A 23039-nucleotide genomic window follows, 5' to 3' on the forward strand; every position below is an offset into this window, starting at 1 on the left:
CATGTGTGCATGGATCGAGGAAGTGGGCTGGGGCGGTCTCGTCCCAATCCACAAACCAATGCCAGTGAGTCTAGTGTGCAAGCATAAGTCAGCCCTGCAGTGGTCCCTGATTGGACCACTGTCGGTGTGCATGAGTTGTTCAGATCTCTCTCCTGAATTTAGGATAAGTGGTGTCCTGCAGCCATTGCAGCAAATCAGAAGAGGAACCGAGGAGCCAAGTATCCTGTGCAGCTGTGTAGATGATGGAAGACGTGGGGGCGAATCCTGAAGAACCATTTGTGCTGTTGTCCCTGTGAAGCTCTGCTGAACTAACTGATCTTAGAAGACACTAGCTGGTGCTTCAACCCTTTGGACTGGTGGGACCAACCAGTCTCAATGCTTTCTCACGTTCCTACATCCTGGAGCTTTCAGGACTGTTGCTGGAACACCCAGTGGCTGACCAGCTGCGCTCTGAGGTTTGCCACCAGGGTCAGACTGGGACAAGAAATAGACCCGGGCACCGATAAAAAAAGTGTCCCTCCTCCTCAAAAAAAGTGGTCCTTAAGCCTTCACCCGAGAATCGTGCAATTTGCGACTTCATAAACAATGCTACTTATTGAGGGTTAATGCTGTTTGTTGCATGTAATGTTTTGTGTAAACGCTTGAGAAAACCAGTGATAACATTACTTTTGTTCTTTTTTTAGAAAGGCAACATCACCACATAGCTAAATCATATCATTATTTTGTAGAATCAGACTCAAGGCATGTCTACTAGTTGCCACCAGTAATGAAAATAGATTGACTGACAAGAATGTAGAGAATCCCTACATGGGTATTTTTGGGCAGTGAATGGGGCAACCTATAGCTATAAGTGTGCAGAGAGTGGGAGTACTCCCCCACATGCCTACTCCTTGAAACAAAGCCTGCTCCTAATGATCTGGCCCTGAAAACCCATGGCCAAAACTCTTGGTTCATTGCATGACTTATGTCACCTAGGCACCTAGTGGCCAAAACCAATATTCTTAACAATTTAAAAATATGAAACACAGTCGTGCTGATCATAATGTTTATTCATAAGAACAAATATATTTCTTGAAACGTTCTATTGACAAAAACAACATGTTCCATCACATAAACTAAGTGTAAATCCGGTAATGCCATGCAGTGCAGTTCCAAACTGCCTTGCGTAATGGAATGACAATTCTACTTGTCCTGCCTGCAAGCAGTGTGTGTGTCACATATATTCAAACTTGGAAGGGACATGATCTCTGACAGGTAAATCTAACAACATACACTCTGTGGTAGGAAGCAATCCTGTGGCACTTTACCTATAATGGAATCTGCCTGCATGTGGAAAGAGCCTCCACAACCCATTGCAACCTTTCCCAAATGAAGATCTAGCATCAAATGAGACCCATTGTAGCTAAAACATGCTGTCCAATGGTGTTGGTCACTGTATCCAAGTCTGCGGATGTTTCTAGCAACACTAGAAGAGCAGTTTGGCTCCCTCATCAGCAAGGGAAACAAAACCTATTGGGGTAAGTGGCAAGTGCAGGGAATATATTTTGTGAGAAAGACATTCAAAGGGATTTGCTTTTAATCCTTTATGGGCAGGGTCAGTCGGGGAAGGACTAGCAGGAATCGGGCCGGGTGTGCCGGCGCCGGTTCGGCCTGCTTCCATCGCTGTGGGAAGCCCTGCTGCCGTACTGCTGCTGCTGGTGGTGGGCCGGCTTCCCTGGCTGAGTGTCTGTATTTTTTTGTTTTGTTTTAAAACCCTGATAGTCTTGGCCGACTCCCAAGTGGGGAAGCTAGATGGGGTGCTGGGTTGTCTCGTTTGCGGCAGGCGAGACAGGTAGTGCTGCCTCCCCCCGGCCTTGGGCCAACGTCTGGAACAAAGAAAAGTTGCCATCTTGACGGTGGATCACTCGGCTCACGCATCGATGAAGAACACAGCTAGCTACGAGAATTAGTGTGAATTGCAGGACATATTGATCATCAACACTTCGAATGCACCTTGCGGCCCTGGGTTCCTCCTGGGGCTACGCCTGTCTGAGGGTTGCTTGAACATCAATCGCCGTGGGATTCCCTCCCTGGGGTGCAGCTGGGCCTGTCGCAGGGACCCCGTTCCCTTCGTCCCGCTAAGGTCAGACCCTGATCAGCACCATCGCAGGGTCCCTGGACCTGGCGACGCAGGCTCTTGGCCGTGCATCCCAGCCTCCCCCCATCTCACCGCCTCTGCGGGTTTCTGGAGGGCTGGGTGTGGCTATATGTGGTGACCCACAGCTGTTGGCGCAGGACTGCCCCAGAGTGCAGGCCTCGCAGACAGGTGGGCTTTGGCCGCAGATCAAGACAGTGCACGCTCGGCCGCAGGGTCAGGGCTGGGGCAACCCCCGTACAGCCCCACACCCAGGGAAGGCCGCCCCCAGAACTTTACTCCCCCGACTACGACCTCAGTTCAGACGTGGCGAGCCGCTTTAAGCATAGTACTAAGCGGAGGAAAAAAAAACTAACCAGGATTCCATCAGTAATGGCAAGTGAAGAGAGAAGAGCCCCGCGCTGAATCCCCGTCCGGCGGCATGCGTGGGAAATGTGGCATACAGAAAACCGACTCCCCAGTGTCATTCATGGGGTCCAAGTCCTTCTGATCGAGGCTCACCCTGGGGACGGTGTCAGGCCGGTAGCAGCCCTGGGCTGTTAGGAAAGATTTCCATTTCATGTGTAATTTTCCCTCTAGTTGTGTACCCCCCAACTTTTTGCTGATGTTATGCACCATAGTCTGACTTTGCCAGAGGAGCACAGCCTTCTGCTGCACTCGCCTAGTTTTTCGCTCACTTTATTATGGGGAAACTGAAATGCCCTTAAAGACAGTCAGTACTGGGAGACTTGGTTTCCCTTAGTCCTTGTCAATGTTGCAACTCGTATGCAACATGTTACAAGTGCAAAATGTACCTTCCAGTATAGTGCACTTGGGTCTTCCTGTCATTTCTAAAGGCCCCAGATGCTCTCGAAGGATTTTTAGGGAGAAGTGCAGATGTGCCTTGGACTGGGCTGCTGGCAGCTTATCTTTTCATGTATTTTTAACCCTTTCCTGTCAGGTAAACTGCGTTTACTGCGTTTGACAGGAATAGGTGGTCTGGCTCCAAAATGGCCATGTCACAAGGTTCTTTGTCCTGTCCTTTGGCTATCTTGCCCCTTAATCTTCCCCAGGTCAGTCTTTATTTGGGCATGCATTTTCCTGCGAAACGCCAACCTTTCGCGGGCTTCTGCATGCCTGCTGTGTGTGCTTCCATGATGTGGGTTTGAATGCCTGGTTCCAATACACTTCCTGGGTGCCAGATATTCTGGTGTGCTGTGAATGCCTGGGAACACTGTGGTCCATGATTGGTCCACATATGGGATGCTTGTATGTGAGCAGATCTCCCATTGGGTCCTCTTCATTTGGCGTGAAGGAGATTTTGGATAAGAGAAGGCTTCAAACACCCATAACATGTCGATCTCTGGAGTTCTCACTGAATGAAGGATAGGATCCAAGTATACTGCTGGACCCCTCTGCATCTGATCGAACTAGAAGGTCTGCGAAGATGCTTCGACCCATTGTAATAGTGGGACCAACTATTCTCAGCACCTTCATCAAACCCTGCAAGTAAGCCTTCTCTGAAGTGTCCCCGGGCCAACAAGTGGGCTGATCAGCTTGCGCAGGATCTTTGCTCTGTCACTGTCACTGTTGCCATTTCGAGGAGGCCCTCGAAACATGGTACATCGCAAGCTCTGTATTCGCGGCACTGTCACACAGAATTTCGTACACTTGGCGTTCCCAGGTCTGGAGTAGAGAGAGGGTGCCCAACCTGGAGTAAACGCGGTTACTGTGTCGCCCAGCCGTGGTGACGAACTTTGCAAGTGCATTGCAGCTGTGCCCCTCTGTGCCCTGAAACCTGCTACAATGAAACTGGCCTGATCCATCCATCAGGAAGGGAGAAATCACCACTATCCCATTTGGGAATCAATGCTATAACTTCGTCGCTGAAAGTCGCAGAGCCACGAGATTGCCACATTTGAACCTGCAACCGAATTGTACACGACTGCCAAAGTTTGGTCCGGAGTGTGCCACGGATTGGTGAGTAATTGCAACCCTTAAAGGTGTCCTCTAGTGCATGCATCCATTTCTATGCACAAGTGGCCCCTGAGAGCCCCTCTCCTTTCCACTGCTAGCCTGAGTTAGAAAACTATTCCCAACTCCTGGAATATCTGCTCTGCGCTCACAGGGAGACCCACCACGAAAAGTGGGAACCTATTCTGCATCACCTCACCCACCTCCCTGAGCTGCTACAGACTCTACAAGAGACCCCGTTTCGCCCACCTGCACTAACGTGTGTGCCAGCATTACATGTACATTTGAGCAATAGGCTCCCCTCTTCTTAGGGAGTGGACTGCCTTTCAGTTAGGATTGTGATTACTGCAGAACTGCCTAAAGACTCTTTGCGCTCCCTGCTTCCTGCCCTTTTCTAGGTAGTGGACCCAATTCATGCATTAACCCTTTAGGCCCCTTGGTTTTGTATATATGTATTTTAGTAGGATTGTGTTGGTTTAAAAGTGTTACTGGTAATAACTATTGTGTTGAAACTCAAGGCCTTGAATACATGTATTTGTATTTCTAATGTATATACACCTGACTGGAGTGATTTGTAAGTGTCCTTTACTCTGTGTGCTGATTGAGGTCTTTCAGTCACCCTCACCCCTCCTGAGACCTAGTCTTGACCGCTGCCAATGTTACCTTGATTGGTCTGGTTTGTCCAGAAGGTTACCCTGATCATTGAAACTAGGCTGGCCTTCTGAACCTCTGGCCACCAGGTCAGAGTTCAGAAATCCATCTTAACACCAGCGTGCCGGGATTAGATCTTCTCGGAGTCGGGTTGCTTCAGAATGCAGCCCAAAGCGGGTGGTAAACTCCATCTGAGGCTAAATACGGACACGAGACTGATAGCCAACAAGTGCCGTCAGAGAGTTCAAGCGAGCGTGAAACTGTCGAGAGGTAAACAGGTGGGGTCCGTGCAGTCTGCCCAGAGGATTCAACACGTCGGGCAGGTTGATCGCCCAGAATGGTGAATCCCCACCTGGGACCGTTGCCCAGGCTCACCTGGACCCCGCAGGGCGCATTTCCTCTGTGGCGGTGCACCGCGACTGGCTCCGGGTTGGCTTAGAAAGCAACGGGGGGCAGGTGGTTCTCCGCTCCAGCGAAGAGTGTTATAGCCCCATGGCAGCAGTTTTGCCATGTCCGCGGAGCCAAGGGAAATTGACTGCCACTGTACCCTTCTCCGGAAACCATTCATGCCCCTCTCGAGGGTCGCCGGGGCGGTGATGGGGGACAGGGCCCGCTGATCCGAGTGCGACTGTTCACTGGGGTGGACTGTCCTCAGTGTGCCCGACCGCATTGCCGGGTGGGGAGGCCCACGAAGGGCGCCAGAGGTCTGCGGTGATGTTGGTTACCCAACCGACCCATCTTGAAACACGGACCAAGGAGTCTAACATGTGCGCGAGTCAGCGGGCCGAACGAAACCCTGTGGCGCAATGAAGGTGAGGGCCGGCGTGCGCTGGCTGAGGTGGGATCCCGTTGCAGCGTTGCGGCCTATCTCGCCAGCTCTGTCCGGGAGGTGGAGCATGAGCATGTGTGTTAGGACCCGAAAGATGGTGAACTATGCCTTGGCAGGGCAAAGCCAAAGGAAACTCTAGTGGAGGTCCGTAGCGGCCCTGACGTGCAAATCAGTCATCCGACCTGGGTATAATATGATATGATAGTTTATTTATATAGCACCTATACACAATGTGTTTCAAAGCGCTTCAAGGCAAGCAAAGGAACAAGGGAAAATACAATGACATTCTTACAGGCCATGAACAGTAAGGATGTGAAATTAACTATCGTACTCGGCCTGACAACATTTCAGATAGTGCAAGAGCTATGACATAGATAAGGAAGGGAGGGGGATAGGAAATGGAAACAGATAGGTGACTACCATACTAGGTCTGATGACATTTCAGGTAGAGCTGGAGAAAACAAAAGGTGAGGGAGAGTGGTGCAGAAAGGGAGGGGAGGCACAAAACAAGCAACTATCGCACTAGGTCTGATGACATTTCAGATAGTGCGGGAGAGGGGCAATTAAGGGGAGGGGCAGGAGACAGATAGTGCGGGAGAGGGGCAATTAAGGGGAGGGGCAGGAGACAGACGAGGTTGCTATCATACTAGGTCGAGGGACAATTCTGATAGAGTAACTACATAGAAGAAAGCAAGGGGAGTACGGGAGAAGATTGGAAAAGGGAGAAAGGGAAAGGAGGAGAGAACAGAGAGTAAGCAGTCAAAAAAGAGTGGAGAAGCAAGAGGGGAGAGCAAATACAATTGCAGAAGTCAGTAGTAACACATAATGTTGCAAGCCAGGATACAAGATGAAGATGGGAACAGCATGATTCAGGGCTACAATGAATACAAGAGGAAGTCCAGCATGAGAGTCGAGAAAGGGTGATGCACCGTGAATCAATGAAGCCAATAAAAGTAAAATCCAGTGTTGGCCATAAGACAGTGATGGTGAAACCAGAATGTATCAGGGCAGACTCCTGCAGAAGTAGGCTGAAGGAGATGGAGGGGGAGCAGGGTAGAAGAATCGAGCAAAACAGGCAACACCTGTGTGCGAGAAGGGTGGGGAGCCACATTAGTGAAAAATATGCCACTTCATAGTTCCCATGCTAATTTTGTCCTTCACCCTCACACCAACTCTCTCTGAATCATGGGAAGGCCCAAATCAAATTTTCCTTAATAAATTCTGTTATAGTTTTCACACAAAAGTTGTTTTGACATGGTTCAAAGGGTATTACTGTCACCTTTAATACAAGTCTAGAATGAGCGGTATGGCATATACACTGCCCTTTTTATGCAATAAAATGTGTTTTTCTATTAATTAAACCCCAGCTTCACAGGCTTCGCTCACTCTAGCCCCCCATCTTTGTTCCTCTAAGTTTCATTTATCCTTAAACATGTGACCAGCCAAATGATGGCTCATGTTTGTCTTAGCCTATCCCTCCTTGGCCTCAACATGGTCCTGGCTATAGCTTTAATGCACATTTTATGGCAGTTGTGACCTCAAGGTCACTGCTGCTGAAAAACAGGCAGGGCTTTACCTATTCGCATCGTGGTTTTCATCAATGGCAGTGTATTTCTTTGTGTTTTCTAAGCAATGGACATGATTCTTGACAATTAGACCTCCCTCTCCTTGACAAGCAGAGGAAAGGTAATTGAGGTTAAAGTTTTATTTCAGTAGAAATGCCCAGCTGCATGTACAATTCTGCAACACGCAATGCATTTTACATGAAACATTTTATAGGGCATCCGGGCCTTATATCCATGGGCAATGTATTTCTTTAATCTCACAGTTGCAAACAACATGAGTATCACTTCTGGATTGTCCATATACGGGGCAGTTATATGAGACCACCATGTTCACCTTGAAACCAAATGAGCACTTCTCTTTGCATACCGTCATTTGGATGAGGAAAAAAAGAAGTTCTTTTATTTCTTTTAATTGCAATAAGCTTGGTTTCACTTGAGATTTCGTTATCACAATCTGGTATTACATTGAAGATAATGTACACGCTGCTATCTGTCTCTCTAAGTAAAAAGTGTTGCTTTCCATGGATTTAGTAAAACAGCATTTTAACCACATGTCTTTCCCTTTCCTTGCTGAAATGCACTGTGCATATCTTCACACTTTTGAACTTCCCACCATATGTCTTCTTCATTTGAGATTCATCTGAGGGCTATATTTTACCCACAGGTGACCATATGCTGACTCCCCAGCCCCCAAATGACATTCATGGGTGATGCATCCTAACCTGCCAGAGTTCTCAATGCATGCCTTGCAAACGGCTCCCTCTCAGGGTTTCTTTATGCACATCCTCACATATCCACAAGATGGGAGATCAAAAGCAAGATCCTGATGAAGATCTGACCGAGGGATGCAGAAGTGGTCAGGACCTTTAAGGAGGATTCTTCTCACCCAGATGAATGAGCCGGGTTGGAGGCTTTGTATTATAAGGTTTTTTTTTGGAAGGGGAAGCCTCTAACCTACTAGGTAGTTGCTTAAAGAAGTCAGCTGTGGGGAGGGGTGATGGAGGATGCAAAAACAGGGAAATCAGTATGCTTTTCTTTTTCTTTTAATGTCACTTTCAATGACGAACAACGATTGTTGCAGCAGTACATAAATGTCAATCCATTAGACACATCATTGTAATTAGGGAGCAGTGACGAAGATAACAGGGGATTGTGAAGGAGCGCTTGTGGCTTGTCACTTTGCATTGTCTTTAAATCAAGCTGCTCGTGAGAAGAACTGAAGGAAGGAGAGCGAGAGAAGGCATGGGCTGGGCGAATGCCATGCTGCTCCCCAGCAGCTCAACAGAAAGCTGGCCATAGAGGTGGGGGAGGCAGGAGGCCAAACACTAGGCGACCTGGGTAATAGTTCATATTCAGGGAATAAGTTCCACATATAAGTCACAGCCTGACATGCTCTATATGCCACTCCTCCAGAACTGAGGTGCCCCAGTAATGCCATTCAATGGCGGTTAATGCTTCCTATGCAAGGTTTTGCCGCCATGTGTAAGAGCAACCTTGCACGCATCACATGTCATTCATCTCAGCTGCCCTGGTAATGCCATCCACTGCCAGTTAATGCTCCATGTACTTAATAATCACAGCAAGCAAGGGGCAGCTTCTTACTTTTCCTGCTCTGCCCCCATATTAGAATGCAGCATTAACTAACCTTGATGGAATTGCCATCCAATGTCATGCATTGGAAAATCGAGTTGCAATTTGCTGATGAAGGGGTGCGCTTGACCTGGCCTTGATTTCAATTGCAGAACCGCACTGCTTGTTTTGGAAGAACACGGGTTGATTTGCTAGGAACATCCCGAGCACTGTTATTTAAGGACCGGCTATCTGCTCCCCGCGTACATGGAGTACAATAGTACTCTAGTCCTTTACTTCCTGTCGGCGCACTTCTCTGCCCCGCCCCAACCATTTCTGAAGATACATTTCTGCCCCTTGAAGCATCAGTAACTACAGTGTATTGAGCGCTACAACTCGTTAAACTAACTGGCACAATCATGCCTTGCTTTATAAAGCTGGAGACATGTTTTAAAATCTCAAGTTATGAAAAAACCCATTTGTGTGTAAAAAAAGGTGCTAGACGCATGTTGGGGTAGCAGTTTACTTGGGTTTGGGGGTGAGTGATGGAGGCATCAGGGCGAGTTGTTCACTGTTGTGACATAATTATTGAGACATGGATGGAGTGGGGTGTTCTCACCAGGGGCATGGATAATAAACCTGTGGGGGTGAACACAGCAGCATCTAAGGACGGCGTTAGGGTTTTTCAACTTTTTTAGTTGAAATGGGCGCAAGGCTCCTAGGATCCCCGATAAACTACCCAATGTTCGCAGTTTTATGACACAGAAACATTCTCCTTCAATTCAGGAAATGCATCCACTTTGCTGGTGCAAGGCCTTCAACTGCCTCTGGCAGTCTTCGGCAAAGTTCTTAGCAGTTTGGCCACAACTGGTTGAGCATTGGCCAAGGCCCACCCTTTAGATTCAATCTCTGCAGTCTCTTTTGCCACTTCTGTTTTTCCTAAACCTATTCTCTCATCATACTCAGAAAACCCAGCAATAGTTATTCGTATATCTGCCTGACAAATATGCGCAAGTAAAGATGCAATCTACAATCCCGCAAAAAGAAATGAAAACATTAGACACATACACCGATTCCTCCCCCACCCCCCCCAGAGAAATAGGTCTCTGCAGTGGACTAACTCCCCTTCAGCCACTAGTGAATTTGAGCGTCGGGGCCCAATCTTAGAACCCATTCACTACCCGCACAAAACGACATATATGGTTCCAAACACGTCTCGGTAGGATAGCTCAGGTGCAAAGCGCTCCCCTTGGAAGCAAGAGACGGGACAACACAGGTTCGATCCCCGGGCCCGTGCTTAGAAACCTCTGGGTACTAAACCATTGTAAATAACCAATTACGGAAATGAAAACACTGCTCTACGAAACTGTTATGTTTGGATTTCGATGGCCAGCACTACATGCTTACCTGGTGAAGGCAGTATGGGGCCTTGAATGCATACATCTATTGAAACAGATCCCCATGTTGTGTTGTGAAATGTATCTCCTGCTTATAAATCCTTCTGTGGCTGTGCACGATTGTTAATGTAAACCGTGCGTGCATCTGGATACACAATGGGCCTCATTACAAATGAGGCAGTCCGGAAATAACGGTGGCGGTAAACCCGCCACCACCGTTGTTTCCGGACCGCCTGATCCCAACTCCTGCAGGCGGGAGGTGATGTTCCCGCCAGGTTTGACCTGGCGGGTTTAACACCACCCGCCTGCAGGCGGACGAGGAAACACCAGCAGCATTACGAGATGCTGCCGGTGTTTCCATGATCCCTATTCCCATTGAGTCCAACAGGACTCAATGGGAATGGGGATTAACACCATTCCGCCTCCGTGATTCCCGGGAAACCGGGGTTATAATGCCCCGGTAATTCCGGGAATCACGGATGCGGAATGGTAATACGAGTGCGGCGGTAACAAGGCGGTTTTACCGCCGGACTCGTAATGAGGCCCAATGTCTTTCAAAGCGCTTCAAGGCAAGGGAGGAAACAAGGGAAAATACAATTACATTCTTACAGGCCATGAACAGTAAGGATGTGAAATTAACTATCGTACTCGGCCTGACGACATTTCTGGTAGAGCTGGAGGAAAACAAAAGGTGAGGGAGTGGGGTGCTGAAAGGGAGGGGTGGAACAAAACAAGCGACTATCGTACTAGGCCTGACAGCTTTTCAGATAGTGCTGGGGGTAGCGGGGAAACAAGTAAGGGGAGGGGGAGGATACAGACGAGGTTGCTATCATACTAGGTCCAGGGACAATTCTGATTGAATAAGTGCATAGAATAAAGTAAGGGGAGGAGGGGAGGAAATAGGAAAAGGGTGAAAGGGAGAGGAGAAGAGAACAGAGAGTAAGTAGTCAAAAAGAGTGGAGTAGCAAGAGGGGCGAGCAAATACAATTGCAGAAATCAGTAGTAACACATAATGTTGCAAGCCAGGATACAAGATGAAGATGGGAACAGCAAGATTCAGGGCCACCATGAGTACACTATGCAAAGGAAGTCCAGCATGAGAGTTGAGAAAGGGTGACGCACCGTGAATCAATGAAGTCCATAAAAGTCAAATCCAGTATTGGCCACAAGACGGTGATGGTGAAACGAGAATGTATCAGGACAGACTCCTGCAGAGGTAGGCTGGAGGGGAGGGACAGGGAGTGGGATCAGGGTAGGAGAATCAAGCAAAACAGGCAACACCTGTGTGCGAGAAGGGAGGGGGGCACAAGGGAACATCACAGGGGGACTACAGGGGGTGGGGATGGCCTGTGGAGAGAGAGGGAGTAAACACATGTTGGTGCATGCTTACCTGCTGTCTGAGCAGGGGGTCGGGCCCTGGGTCCTCCTGGTCCAAACAGGAATTACCCTTTTCTTCGTCAGCCCTTCTCTTCAGACGCCTGAGCGAGAGATGCCCTTGATCTAAGAGGTAAGAGCACGAAGGAAGAGGCAGAGCTAAGAAGGTGGGAGGTGCTTAGGCCAGGTGACCTAGATCAACTTGCACCTGCTCCCCATCTGCAAAGGAAAATAGGTTGTAGGGCTCCTTAAGTAGGGAAAAAGAGCAGCAACCAGGAAGGCACCAGGTGGGCGGGGGTGGCTAAGTGGGGAAAAAGAGCAGCAACCTGAAAGGCGCCAGGTGGACGGGGCTTATGCCAGGTGACCTAGCTCCACTTGCACCTGCTCCCTATCTTCAAAGGAAAAGAGGCTCAAGGGCTCCTTAAGTAGGGAAAAAGAGCGACAACCAGGAAGGCACCAGGTGGGCGGGGTTTGCTAAGTGGGGAAAAAGAGCTGTAACCTGGAATACGCCAGGGTGAAAGAGTAGGCAACAAGGTAATTCTATGTGCAGAACAACTAGAGAAATAAGCAACACTTAGGCAGGACTTTCACAAAGAAAGCCACATTGGGGCAGAGCTGTAGCAAAGTGGGCAGACAAGGCAGACAAGGCAGAACACAGACACAGGGTTTAGTGTGTAGCTGAGAAAGTGACACAGACCAGGGTTGGACAGAGAGAACAAGCTGAGGCAGAGCTTAGGCAGATAGAGCAGCACAGGGCAGAACTGGGACAACAAGCAACATGAACATGTAAATTAAGGCATTAATGCTGGCATACTATTGTTTAGAATGAACACTGATTTGTATTGGGCACAAGCAGCATCAACATGCATTTTACAGTGGCAATGCTGGCTTATATTTTTGATAGAAACTTCATGATTTTATTTGGGTACAAGCAGCATAGAAGAGGGACAGTGCTGGCATATATTGTGGAGACAGGTCTTGTGATGTATTGGGCTTAACCAGCGAGAAAGGGGCAACGCTATCACATATTGTTGAGACAGACAGCATGATTTCCTTTGGTTACAAGTAGCATGGAAATGTGTTTTGCTATGGCAGTGTGGGCATAAGGTGTTGAGAAAAGCCTTTATTATTTCTTTTGGCTCCCAGCACGAAAGGGGTGTGGCACTATCAGTTTTGGCGAGATAGGCTGAATATTTATTTCGGCACCAGGAGCATGAAAACCCATTTTACACTAGTAATACTGCCATATATTAATGAATCAGTCTGCATGAATTCTGTTAGGAAGATGCAGGGTGAAAATCAGTTTTACAGTGGCAATGCTGACATTCATTTTTGAGACATGCCTCATGGTTTCCTCTGGCCGCAACCAGAAAGTGAGTGGAAGTGCTTGCATGTATTCCTAAAACAGGCCACATGATTTTATTTGGGCAAAAGCAGTGTTAAAATGTGCTGTGAAATACTGATCTTGGTGACCTGGCATCTATTGAAGCAATAGCTCCACCTTACCTTGCTGACAGAGTTACTAAAAAAACCTCTGACAGAGCTACGAGACTTACCAATGCCTACAAGCTTATGGTTCCCAGATACAAAAAGAGTTCTGCTGGTGGCTCTAGCTTCCCAGTTATAGCTGCCCAAACATGAAATGAACTCCCGGTAGACCTTAGAACTGACCAGCCCTATTCGAGTTTCAGACGGAGAGTTACTACTTGGCTATGAGCTAATGACACTGAAACATAACTTCCCTTTATGACGTTCACCGTTGCTATGACCCACACTGCCCTGCCCTCCTCCTAAATGAAGTATCTAAGCGTCTTTCAGACGGCTCTGCAACCTAGCATACCACGCACACATTCTCTGTAATCTTTTTCTTTTTTTTTCTCCAAGTATTCTAGCATTGCTCCTCTACCTTGTTCCTAAGTACTTTTGCACTGTTCTATAACTAAGTTTCTAAATATCCTTGAACTGTTCTGTAACTAAGCTCCTAGTATTCGTGCACTGCTCTGTAACTATGTTCTCAAGTATTCTTGTATTGCTTGCGCCCAGCTACCTGAGGGTTTTGGACTCGCACTATATGAAATAAACAAACAAACAAACAAACAAACAATGTATTCCCCAACAGAACTAAACTTCAATTCCTTTTTGTTTCAATTTTTGTGTGGAATGTGTGCCGTAAAACGCACAATTTGGACCCATTCGTTTAACAATGTCCTCAGGTGGATAACTCAGTAGAAGTACCTTAATTGCATTTGGACTTACTAGTTACGCATGTGTGGGACAATTGTGAAGGAATAATTTAGGCCACACCACTTATAATGTCACCAGCCATCACGACCTGCACACTGCTGGGCTGCAAGGAACTGGTTGGAAGCATGGTCCCTAGGGCCCAGCATCTAGGATATCTGTCAGAGCCCTGCTATAACCCCACCTGTTCACTTATGACTTCAACACCCAGAGTGCCAGAACCCACTCCTATTGCATGCCAGTGGCAATTAGGAAAACCTCAAGTAGTTTGGGAAGGGCATAGGCGATTGTGTGAGTGAACCTGTTGCAATTTCATTTTTCTAAGGAACATACTGCTTTAAGGCGTGGGTAAACTCTCGCTAAGGGAATTATGGAAATGGCAGAAGGAGGGAGTTCAACAAAGACCACAGTCATTTAAAGAGATTCGTAAAGGGCTTATGGTGTGGCCAGGTCTCAAATCAAGAGGACAGTGATTTCCAGGGACTAATCTCACAAGCATAGTCATCTCGTGGTCTACAGGTTTTCCTGAAATGTCTAAGAGCAGATGAATGTAGACTTCTGTAGGAATATTACTGGCAAATATTTCAACACTTACCCTTTGAGAACTTAATAGTGAGGCACGGCGATTTGAAATATATAAAATAAGCCACCCTAAAGCAATATAGTGTGTTCCTAAGGCCGGGCACATATTCATGCGCTGGTGTTCCCTTGGTAATAACAACGTGATGGTGCAACAGATACATGGATAGCCCTGTGAAATGGTCACAGTACAAAAGAGCAAGTAACTTACATTTGCTGCAAACAAGGCAACTGAGAGGGCAACTGAATTGAAACAGAATATCGAGGAGCTGGTATGAGAAAGAGATGGATGGAATGCAAGAAGTAGATTGGGGAAATGCAATGAGGAAGTTAAAAAGTGAGGTGTGGGAGAAGAAGCAAAAGGGAGAAACAGATGATTAAATGCTCAGGATTTAGGGCATGGACAAGTGTAAATGGCTCCAAGCATCGATGAAGAAAAGGGAAGGGAACAAAGGCAACAAGAGAAGCTAAAAGGCAAGATTGAGTACATATGTAGACGAAGAGGAAGGAGTGAAATGTACCAGGGTACAAATGAGGGTAGACATACTAGAAGTGTATTAGGAATAGCGGTGGGGGGATTTCCAGGAATCTGTTCTGCACAGAATTCACAGCAAATTCACCCACTTGAGTAAACATCACCCCACCCATAATTCCCACTTCTTGTTTGAATTATCTGTAATTTCACTTCTGAAATAACTTCGAAATCACACACGAAAGAACCATTTTTCAGGTTTCACGTGGTATGATTTTGATGTCAGAATCCGTATTTTTCTGCAGAATGTCTGAAGTGAAACGTAGGGTGAAATTCACCAATGACTCATTGCCTGTGGATATTTGCCCCACCCCTAATTAGGGAGCTAATAACCAGATGGAAGCAGAATGCACTGTAATGTGATCTAAGTGGTCTTTTATAGCACCTATCTTTCCACTATTGTTAGACTTTGCTTCGCTTGGTTCTAAAATAAAAAAAAGAGACCGTGTTCATTAGTGGGACAGGGTAAAACTTAGATGCAAAACCTGTGGAGTTGATCGGTGCAGGTCGGAGGTACCCAGTTCCTTAGTGCCAATCTGCTTTCTATAAGTTTGGCTAAGGAACCTGGGGGTATGTTACCAATAGGGAAGAGCCCAAGATCTGACTACAGTTCTTTGGGTCTGGTTAGCCGCTGATGTGGGAGACAGGGCTCCCGCTGACAGGGCTAAACAGGAGAGCTTTGTTGTGGTTTGGTTATTGTTCATTTGCTTCTGGCTAGGCCTGTGATGTCAGTCTTTGGGCGGGGTTGTGTGTGTGCAGGGTAAACTGTTGGGAAATCTGAGCTGGCTTTGAGAAAACGGTTTAGGATTGAAAGAACAAGTTATTGGTGTGACAAATCAACTTCCGGGGCACAAGTTGTCCACGGATGAATATCGGTTTCTAAACCATCAATCAGCCCCACACATCTAGTACACCAGAAGGCATCCCAACAGATTGTAAACACAAGGAAATTATAAACCTCCTTATCCAATTTTGTAACATGGACAGAACGGCAGGCTTATCTCCGAAAGGTCGTAGATCATTGGTTAGTGTCAACACATCGAAAATACAATTATTACCCAATGATAAAAGGGACTGTCCAGACAAGGTTCTAGCAGCACCATGAATTATAACCCACCCTGTAAAGGAATGCAGAGAACAGACAGTTTCAAAGAAGGAAAAGGGATGCATTCAGGATACTGACAGGAGGGTAGTCAGTATGGTAAATAATCGCAACAGTTCCAGGATACTTGGCTTCAGCACAAAGGGGACAATGAGTCTTTAAATGTCTCCTGGGGCCTTTGAAGAAGGACCAAGGAGACAGAACCACAATGTATCTTGTGCTATAGGTGTTCTTGGTGCTCGACAGGGTCGAGTCGGCTTCCAGATGCTTTGGAGACTTCTGGGACAGAGCATTGAAGATGGAGTCAGCCTTGGGTTTCAGGCGGCAAGATGGTTCTGCAAGCAAAGCTGAATCAATGGCTGCAGCTCGATGTCAGGAATCGTTGTCTCATTGCTGATTGGCGGATCTGATGCACTGGTTGAGACGTCTCAGAAGGCTTTAAGCAGCTGTGGCATAACAACAGTCAGCTTTAGAGTCAATTGCAGTTTGAGGGACTCGACTGGCTCAAAAACGTCCTTTAAGACGGACATTGGTAGATGCTCATTGATGCACTTCTCCTAGCTTCTTCACTGGGCTCATGTCGTCCTTTAAGGCAGAGGGCACAAAGCTGGGCAGTGGGTTGCAGGCAGCTGCCTTGTCCTTGGTTTTGGGTTTAGAGACTCTCTGGCACGTCCCACCTAGGAAGCTTGGTACAGGGACTAGCAGGGCATGCTGTCTGCTGGCTGGGTACCAGTTCTGGAGCTGCTGGAGAGTCTTCTGGGTTCGGTATCTCCCTCTGTTTCTTGAGAGATATTTAGGGGAAGGATCTTGCTTCCTGGAGATCCTGGCCTTCCTTAACTGGCAGACGATGTAAGGCAGACTGTAGAGAGTTTTATTTTTTAGAAGAGGGCGGACCCATGAATCTTTAAGGTTGGTTGGGACTGTACAGGTTTCAAATGAAGAGTTTATAAAGGTTGTGATGAAGGGTGCAATGTTCGCTACCGCCTCTTTATTAACAGAAGGTGGGCAAGCGGCACACTGGCACTTTCAGGGTTTGAGACTTTCTATAATGCTGATAACTTCAGGCACTGAAACAGGTTTGAAGTGGAAAGGGGTAGACTGGTTGTTGGTGGCTTTGACATCATTGAATTTACTGGCTTCAATGGATAGACTGAGTTTTTTTGTCTCAATTTTAGTTTGGAGGAGCGTGATTCTGTCCAGCAGGGCTTTTTGGATGTCTTTGCACCATTTGGAATCATTGATGCATTGTTCATCGGGTATAACAGGTGGTTCTAGTTCCCGGAGGATTGTGAAAAGCTCTTCAGTCCCAGAATTTGCATTACTGATTCTCTGGGTATATGTGTCACCTTTTGTTTGGTGTATAGCATTCTTGTAGTTGGTGGAGGCTAGTGCAAATTTCTCTTTGTTGAGGACCGATGTTTTTTTCCATGCACCTTCAGCTGCTCTCTTAGTACTCTGCAACCGCGTTAAGCTAATGGTTTACCAAGCATTGAGGTGTGCAGCTTCTTTGGCTTTCCTCCTTTTTAGTAGGGGTATTTTATCTAATGCTGTGGTGAGCGTTTGGCTGTACAGATCCACTAATTTATCAGGTCCTAGGTTGTTGAGGTTCGCTGGGCTAATGATAGGATATAGTAGTGGGAGCATCTTATCCAGTGTGATATTCTTTTTATTATGGGTAAGTGCTGGGGGGGGGCATAATATGGCTGGTGGTTGACATAGCTATGTCTTGAATGGTGAAGATGATCACGTTATTGTCTGACCAGGCACATGGTGTGTTAGATAGGACGTTTATCTCACAGTGAAGGTCTACAATCCAATTGTGTGCGGGGTCGGTGATACGATTTACGAAGCCAAGTTCTGAGATGGTAGTTGCTAGTGCTAAGGCATTACTGTCATTTGGGTTGTTAAGGCCCAGGTTGAGGTCACCTAATAGTATGATTTTGAATCCTGGTTTGACATTGTTAGTGAGGAGTAGTGTGATCTCCTCTTCTAGAGCAGGGGCTGAGCCCAGTGGATGGTAAAGGAGATGGAGGGTCAGGGTAAATTTAAGGATGGAGAGTTCTGTAAACGCACCACACACACTAGCAGTCAAACACTAGAGCCATCCATGTTGCAACCCAACACTCCAGTTAAAATTCCTCTGGACGTTTTGGTGTGTGACTTGAAGAGGACAATTCTTCATCCTTAAAGCTTGTGTATTGGTTATGGCTAGCTGTCCTGCCATCATTTTCCTCAATCCACTGCATCATAGTGTTGGGCCTGGGGTCAGTTGGCGAGGATCCCCTGGCACACCCCAGCATGCCTCAGCCATTTGTAAAGGGTTTGTCACATTGGTACACTATTTGTCCTGTACCACTTTAAAGGGACCCTGAAAATGAGTAGAGTCATTCATCATCCACCTGAAATCCTGGCGCTCTATACCACCAGTGCGTGCCCCTTGACAATTTCATGAGAAACCCATCTCAAATGAGACATATTATTAAGCTGTGTATACAATTGAGGGTGCAAAAACAGGGCTATCAAGACAGGTGGGTTTAACCTTTCCAATTTTTTCAAGAAATCGTTCCCCCAAGAAAGCTAATAGAGGAGGACCCTTGCTCAGTGTGCTACCCACTGGAGCAGATGCAGATGACACCGAATCAGAAAATGTACAATTCAATTTCACATTAATTTCTTCCATCTGCAGAGCTGAATTGTAGAACTCCAGAAAAGCAATCCGCTTCAGACCATGAACGAATGCAGATCCAAGATAACAGCTGGCCTTAATGAAGGCATGAGCCACCTATACCAAAGTGGCTTCACGCAGCACAGAGGGAGCAGTAGTGAGTCTGTGATCTGGAGTGATTCTCTCTAAAACAGTTTCAGTACAATTACATCCCACTCCTCAATATGATTAGGTAGGGATGGACCTGGGCAAGTACCCACACAATCCAAAAGCAGGGAGAGAATGGTTTGGGTGTGTTGTGAAGGAGCAGATCACCAGAGAAGGTTGGTAGAGAACAGAGGGGAACATAGAGGCTGTATAGGAAGGTGGAGACTGCAAAATTCTATCTAGAAAAAGGGAATGGAGTTAGGTGGGGAACATATGAAGATCTGAAGGAGTGAACGAAGTTAGGAGGTGAAGTACCAGTAGTGGTAGGTAAACAGAAACAGTAGGATGAAGGTGGCAGGCGAAGGAGCTAAGGAAGGAGTAGGAGAGGAGTATATTGGACAGGTGGCTGGTGAGATACAAGGAGTAGAGAGGTGGGATATCCTAGGCAGTTGGCTGGGGGAAAGATCAGATGGAAGAAGGTGGCAAGTATCAAGAATAGAGATACCCAGGAAGAGTCAGAGAACGAGGCAGGGAGAAGGACCAGTGGACAGAGACTTAAATAAGTGAGGAGCAAGTTCGGGCATGATTGCATTGTGCATGTATTGAGTTAATGAGGGGTGGAGGTACAGGCATTTGCCAAAGCATGAATAAGGTCCATAAAAAGGTGAAGTAACTGGACAACAGAAGAGAGAAGGCATGAAGTACAGAGATTCCCTTAGATATGAGGCTGTTGTGACTCATTTAGAAGGTAAATAAGGGCAAGGTGCTGGGGACTGTAGCCAGTAACTGAAGTCAGGAAGGACGAGAGGTTAACCTAGCACCAGCTCAAGAGAAGCATATTTGGCCATCCTACGAGTAGAAGTGGTGGTGCTAGCCACAATACCACCCAGAGCTGATCCATCTGACTGGGAAACCAGATGGTCAATTTCCTGGAGAAAGAGCTCTGGCTGTGCCTGGTGGTATATAGCCAGATCTGCTGCGATTATCGTGGCCTAGTATGCCCCACTATAGAGCCCAGACATCCAAGGAAAATGTGTCACCCAAGGAGGCAATGAAGAGAAAGACAGACATTAAGGCACCACCGTAGGGGCCTATAAAGAAGTAAACTGAAACGTAAACTTCCCATCCCTGGAGTGATGAAAGGGCCAGAAGAAAATGACACGGGAATTCGAAGGTGCAGTTTATTGTAGTAAACATCTTGCTTGTATTTTTCTTTCTTTTCTGAGTCGCTGTGGTGTTGATTACCCTCGACTTTGTGAAAACTATATCAACTATTTCAAAATACAAGATACATATACCCATAAAGGGGAGACACAATCATGGATACTTGATAATTACCATCCAATGGGAACCAAGACAATTCACACCTGCACCAATATAACATTGGATACAAGAATGTATGATAACCATAAGGATACCTAGGATTCAATAAACCTGACCATACATGACCATGTACATCCATCCTACCTCCCAATGATGGAATCCCTCTTCACACTCCATCTTCTACCATATACATACATCAACCAAACAAGACACACCGTACAGTGACAGTCATTCATATAGAATGCAGTACAGAATAAGCACACCTGTCCCTCTATCACGCCACCATGTTTCATTCCCACACACACCCACGATCGTGGTGTGACTCTCGTTACTAACTAAATAATGACTTTGACACCAAGAGGTCCAACTCCCTGACAATCACACAGTCACACAGACACTGGGTTCTTTAGAATCTGGACCCATAAACCACATCAGGATTTACACATCGCCTTTCCCTCTGTTTCCACCAACACCTGTCGTCTACCACTGCCTTTCTTGCAGAACCTACTGCAATTTACAGGCTGCCACAATGACAGAGGTGATGGTATACAATATCCAGTCCATCATGAAACTGAGGAATTTTGAATTTATTTTCCAACTATGCCGGTGGTGAGGCTGACTACCGAGATTCTGCCTAGCAAATCTTAATTTACAGAATTGATTTGCGGGCAGAGAAAATTGAAAAATTAAGCAAAGAGCTTTAACAGCGCGGTGAGGATGTACCCAGACAAAGATCTTCTCCTTTTATTTTATTTACATTTTTACAAGATGCACGAATAGAACATCTGCCTAGAAATTCTCAAGCCAAAGTTAATTTCCGGTTTATTTTTCAGCACATTTCATCGGTCGGTGGATAGTTTAATCTCATGGATTCATAAAGCAGTAATACATGGCTTGAGGTTGTTTTTCTGATATATTTGGGTAATTCACCAAGTTCATATCATTTATTATATTTCGGGCCACGTTTTCAAAACGTGCATAAGAAAAAATGACACATTTGGCAGAGGCTTCAAATTACACGCTCATAAAATCATTATTTCCTTGCTTCTGGAAATCGTTACAAACATGCTGAGAACATTGCTGGATTAAAATGGCCCATTAACACTTGATACTTGTGTTATGTAGTTGCATGTTGATAGCAGTGGGAGTGTAATGTATTGTTTAATTTATGGTATTTAACACCAGGCTTCTCCGCCAATAATTAAGTACAAATGCCATTAAAATCTCTTATTTGCATTATAGTAAGTGGAGCACACGAACACGTGTTTTCTGGACCAAGTTCCATGGCCCACAGCCGCGCCACATGCTAAAATGTTGAATAGGTTTAAAGTAAGAATGCAACTCTGCCTCCCCAAATACAATTTCAGGAAGGCGCCATCTCCTGTATTCCTGTAACATGCGTTTGGTCCAGCACAGCGCCATTTTACAAGCAGACCGATGCTGACCAGGAGTTATCGGCATATGGTGGAACAAAGGCTGTCTTTGAATTGCAAAGACTGTCCTCACTGTGCCCTCGAATCTGTCAACAGTAGAGGTCATCCCCCGGACAGCAAACAGAATATCCAACCCTTAAACAACTTATTCTGCACACATATATATATATATATATATATATATATGTGTGTGTGTGTGTGTATCACTGAAAAAACGTTGTTAAATGGACGTTATGGTTAAGTTGCCCTACTAAAAACCTATCAAATTCAGTGAAAAAACGTTGTTAAAGGGACGTTATGGTTCAGTTGCTCTAAGAAAAGCCTACCGAATTCAGTACCAAAATGTTTTTTAAAGGGACATTATACTTACTTTGCACTAATAACAACCTATCCACATTATGGTTACGAATAAATCCAAACACCCACAGAAATAAGCCAGTTATGGTAAACTAAGCAACCATAACTCGCACTACCACTGTGCACTGCAAGGACTAACACCCATGTCATGAAAGATGACATCACAAATGTGTATTAGTATGTCATCCTCTGTGTGCTGGTAACACCGGCCCTGTGCAGCATGATAGGAAAAAGTTGTGACGTACTTTCAGTACTTTGAACCGTCCACCCACGTCCTACGGACAGCTGTGCACACGGGCATTGAACTGGCTGCAACCTACAAACAACCAGCTTGTGCAAAAATGGTCCCCGAACATGTGTCGCACTTTAATTAAGTCCGGGGAGGCCAAGCCTGTTCGTAGGACATCTATGCACATGCGCACAAAGTATTCCGCCCAATACAGGTCCTGCGAACAGCCATCCCAGTGAGAACATTCACGACATCAGTATGTGACCGCATCCACGCTGCGCATAGACCCTTATCACACTCAGAACCCCTGGGCATTGGAAAAGTAGTGCTATTGTGAAAGTACACCCTTACAAACATCCCACACTGTGCCACTGTGCATGTAACTATTTTTTGTAACTATTTAGGCCCACTTTCCGGCTTCAAGTTCTGCACAGCAGCCCTACAAAAATCCACACCCCAGAGGTGCGCCATATTCCGTTTTTGTGCTTGCAGAGCAGAGTAGGGGGCCACGTTGCCTCATGCTGGCATTGCTTTCTCATAATTTCTACTGTGCTACATTACCTTTGCAACTAATACAACCATTACTGCTGCTACTGACTCTAAGTCACCAGCACCCACACCATGACTCTCACCACCACCACCTCCTTCCAAAGGGCCTGGACAAGGGAACAGACGTGGTGATGTGCATATAGATCAAGGGGAGAACGAGAATGAAGTAGAGCAAATCCCCAATACCTGCAAGCAACGTAAGAACTGGGTGTGCAAACTGTTTAGCAGCATAGGAGATGTGCCGAAATGTCGTGCTAACCAGGTAAGATGCACTCACTCAGTTGCGGAAAACCTAGCGTGTGCAGTTACGGCACCACCTCAATTCATCGAGATCTGAAAGCGAACCAGAAGGCAGCAGTTCAGATGGCAGTAGGTTACTTTCTTCTACAGCATCCTCCGCATCTGCTCCT

General features: G+C 46.4%; 1 non-coding gene across 1 annotated transcript; it reads left to right on the forward strand.

The window, feature by feature from the left end:
• The first annotated feature begins 1884 nt into the window (after positions 1–1884).
• On the forward strand, positions 1885–2038 carry LOC138448348 (5.8S ribosomal RNA). The gene has a single exon (XR_011260164.1). It is a non-coding gene; the product is annotated as a 5.8S ribosomal RNA (ribosomal RNA).
• The last annotated feature ends 21001 nt before the right edge of the window (positions 2039–23039 follow it).

This window comes from Ambystoma mexicanum, chromosome 3q, assembly GCF_040938575.1.
Source record: "Ambystoma mexicanum isolate Mex_15411 chromosome 3q, UKY_AmexF1_1, whole genome shotgun sequence".
Classification (NCBI taxonomy): domain Eukaryota; kingdom Metazoa; phylum Chordata; class Amphibia; order Caudata; family Ambystomatidae; genus Ambystoma; species Ambystoma mexicanum.